This window comes from Eurosta solidaginis, chromosome 3, assembly GCF_040869045.1.
Source record: "Eurosta solidaginis isolate ZX-2024a chromosome 3, ASM4086904v1, whole genome shotgun sequence".
NCBI lineage: Eukaryota > Metazoa > Arthropoda > Insecta > Diptera > Tephritidae > Eurosta > Eurosta solidaginis.
Window position 1 is genome coordinate 156,826,154 of NC_090321.1, and position 3,822 is coordinate 156,829,975.

The window sequence follows — 3,822 nt, forward strand, 5'->3', positions numbered from 1 at the left end:
TTCCTTTTTTAAATTTTTTGAAAGTGCGTTTATCTGTAACGATGATGTCGGCGGTTTGCTCGGACCAAATAAGTATAGGCGGGTGGTCGGATGCCAATGTTACCATCGGCTGCCAGTTTACGAGTTCTGCGCTCACGATTGAAATATTCGGCGAACTGTGACAGCTTCCTACCATACGTGTGGGGGCGTCTCCGTTTATTGTGCTGAACGTCGTTTCTTCTATTTGATCCGCCAACATCTCACCCCTACTGTCCGCCCGCCATAGATCGTGATGGGCATTGAAACCACCTAAGATAATGCGATTGTTGCCAGTGAGTAAGGCGCTAAAATTAGGGCGGTAGATGTAGATGGTGATGATTTCTAGGTTTGCATCGCCTGACCGGACAGATAGGCCTTGACGTTCTAAGACATTGTCCCTGCGGTCGATGCCAGGATCAAATATATATATATATATATAATATAATATAATATATATAGATATTGCACAGAGTGGTGTATGATAAACGCGAGGCCGCCTCCTTTTCCGCTCATGCGATCTTTTCTGTGGACATTATACCCAGGACAGGTTTGCAGTGCAGATCTTGCTGTGAGTTTAGTCTCTTGAATCGCAGCAATGCGAATATTGTGCCGCTTCATGAAATCGACTATCTCTGTGATCTTCCCAGTTAGTTCATTACAGTTTAACTGCAGAATACTGAAGTGCATAGCGGGAAACGTCGCCACTCTGGGAGTAAGTGACGGGTGACTACCGCTTGGTTGAGGAAGGCCAGGACGCAACTGCTGTTGTGGCCCTGGGACTGGCGGTCCTTGGGCAAGCATTGGGGTACTCGGTAGATTGGGGTTTGCGACCTGGCAACATGACGCAATGAAACCCGTCGGGGGGTTGCCGTCGCGGAGAGCAGAACATCTAGGAAAGTGGCACCGCCCAAGGCAGGAGCTTCTTTGGGCGGATGTCGCAAACATATATATTCTGTGCTGGCAAATGGTGCAAACGGTGAGTTGTTGGCGCCGCTGGGCGCGAGCAGCAGCGGGTACTAGTTGTGGCTTGCTGAGCAGCTTGGCTGCTGGAAGGTAGTGGGGGGGGGGGGGGGGGGGGGCGCTAAGGCGTAGACTACGGGACGCCCTTGGACGTGAACAGCAAGGAGCCACAAAATATTTATAAAAGTTAAGTGGACGTCGGGTTTTGGGATCAAGCCCAGAACAACCTGTCCGATGCAACCATCCCTTACACGAGACACACTGAACAGAGTATGACCGTCCTAAAAATATTCTTTTCCGTCAGATGCAGCAAAATCATTTCTCAGGACCGGGGTCAGGAGACGGACCCGGATTGGAATGGATACCTTCCCGGAGCAAGAGAATATGGAGCAGTCCCGCTGCAAGGAGCTGCTGGGAGGATGACAATTTGTGGGAGGGACGCAACAAATTAAATTTGGTTACACTGAAATTAAAGTCCTTGGTCGGGAAAAATCCCGAGTCGCTCCGGTACATAGAACCGACTGCCTTGGAAAGCAGTCACTAAATATAATCAACATAAATTAATTACAGTGTTTATAAAGTATTAAATTATTATTATTTATATTAATAATATTATGCCAGTAGTTGTTTGTTGGCTAAACTGAAAGCAGCTCTCGTCAAATGTACGTTTTCTATTCCATTTGTTGTTTACTTGTAAGCAATTATATTCGTTTTAAATTTAAATTTTGTGAATTTATTTGGTTACTTTTTTCTTAATAAAAATATATTTGCATTTATTTAAAAGTAATAAGTTTAGACAGGAGCTCAACCAATTTTAACCAATGACCGCACTAGCAGCGTTTTAATGTACCATTTTGTAGCCACATCCATTGCACATAAGTTTGATCTTCTTCGCCTGGAAATAATATAAAATAAATGTTTAGTATGTTAAAAAATAGTTTTTGTTCTCTTGTGCTATTTATTCTTCACTCACAGATGCAACCAACAATACGTGCATCAAATGCGGATGGTATCAGTTTGGGGTTTCCGCGCAAAACACTTATGTTCACAATTTTTTTTGTGGGTACGCAATATTACAACAACCACATAGAAATCGGCCACTTCCACTGCAAACATCTGAGAACTGAGATACAATTTTTATTTTCCGCCTTCGGATTATTATTTTCGAGATTATTCGCGTCTTTTGATACCTCTCTCGATATTTTTGGTAGCGTATTAGCAGTCGACCCCTCAACTTAACTTTTACCCCGCTGCAAGGATCTGCTGGGAGAATGACAATTTGTGGGACGGACTCAACATGAAATGAAGCCGGACAGAACCGGCTGCCTTGGGAAGCGTTTATAAATTAATATAGAGATATTGTTTACCATTCACGCATATTCACCTGGGGAACTGATTTTAATATGGCTGCAGTCTATTGCCCCAATTACACGCGGAAAATTTGCCTTTTCTTTAAAAGCAGCCTGTGTTTCCAAGCGCTCCTGTTCCGTTTGAGGAAATAACACAAAATCTGGTCGCAAGGATGCTAGATGGTAGGAAACTAGCGTAATTGCACGTGAGGCACTTGCTTTTAAAACTCCGGAAAGGTCTGCAACAATTTGCTGAAAAGATCCTGAAGCATAGAACCGGAGTGCAATGAAAAACATTTGATGTGGCTGCATTGCGTTGTTGCTGTAAACGAAGAAGTAATTTAGGGCAACATTTATAAAATATGATGTAAACTTACCGTGCTCCAAGATAAATTTTGTCTTTTATTAAAGAAAAAACAAACCAAGCAGCATCTTTGCACATACGAAATCGTTCGCGAAAGTCAACATCGTCATAATAAAGAAAAAAGTCAGGACGCTCTTTAATTTTTCTTTTTCGTCGAAGCACGATTACCTGCAGAGTTTCAAAGTCGCAATCACTTTCACCAGAGTCTCGAAGATCCATTAAATTTTTTACAATTTTTCCACCGAGAATGCAAATAAAATAAAATAATTTAGAGAAATTGCAGATGCCAACAATAGCGGGGTTGCTCTATTTGCATAACGAAATAAGTAACAAAACTGCCATTTAATTCGACTCAAAATTTGTACTACAGCAACACTGTTGAAAGTCGAGAATAAGCCAGCTGGCAGGTAGGCTTATCTGTGACTTAGCTAAGCATTGGTGGTGAAACAGAAAAATTAAAAAATATGACTTAACTAAGTTAAGTCGAGTTGGTGAAACCGGGCCTTAGTGTTGCTAATATTCGTCACAATACGCTCAAATGCTATTGGTGAACATTGAAGATGGTATTCCTGTAAAGTTTTTAAAAATTGTTCTTCCACAGATACTGCCAGCCCTGACCCATATTATCAACCACTGCATCACAGCCTCGTGCTTTCCTGATGTCTGGAAGATCGCATCTGTCCTTCCTGTAGCTAAAAATAAGTCCGCCTGCTGTCCAAGTGATTTTCGTCCCATAAGCATCCTTCCTGCGTTGTCGAAGACCTTTGTTAGCTTGTTAGCAGAACAGATTCATGCTTATATTGATAAGTTCAATCTAATTGTTATTAACTCTAGTCTGTCTTGTGATGATCATATTAACGCTGTTATCAGTAAAGTTTACTACGCTCTACGTAATCTACGAATGTCTGCCACCTTCACCCCACTTGGAATAAGGAAGCGGCTTGCTATACTACTAATACTACCAGTTATCTGCTATTCGGAATGTATATACAGAAAATTAGATTCAAAATCGGCACATAAGATTGATGTCGCCTTTAATCATGTCACGCGGTATGTCTTCGGGTTGGCTAAGTATGATCATATATCTGCGTGGCGAACGGGTCTCTTGGGTTGTGAAATATCTGAGTATCT

The 3,822-nt window shown here is 42.1% G+C and overlaps 1 long non-coding RNA gene across 2 annotated transcripts; it reads right to left on the minus strand.

The window, feature by feature from the left end:
• Window positions 1-1,679: 1,679 nt before the first annotated feature.
• LOC137246710 (uncharacterized) lies at window positions 1,680-3,523 on the minus strand. 2 transcript variants are annotated; one of them, XR_010951659.1, is made up of 4 exons: window positions 2,705-3,523; window positions 2,169-2,649; window positions 1,952-2,101; window positions 1,680-1,873 (listed from the first exon to the last, which is right to left on the minus strand). It is a non-coding gene; the product is annotated as an uncharacterized lncRNA (long non-coding RNA). The 2 variants fall into 2 exon arrangements; XR_010951658.1 differs by having other exon boundaries at window positions 1,952-2,649.
• Between the last annotated feature and the right edge of the window lie 299 nt (window positions 3,524-3,822).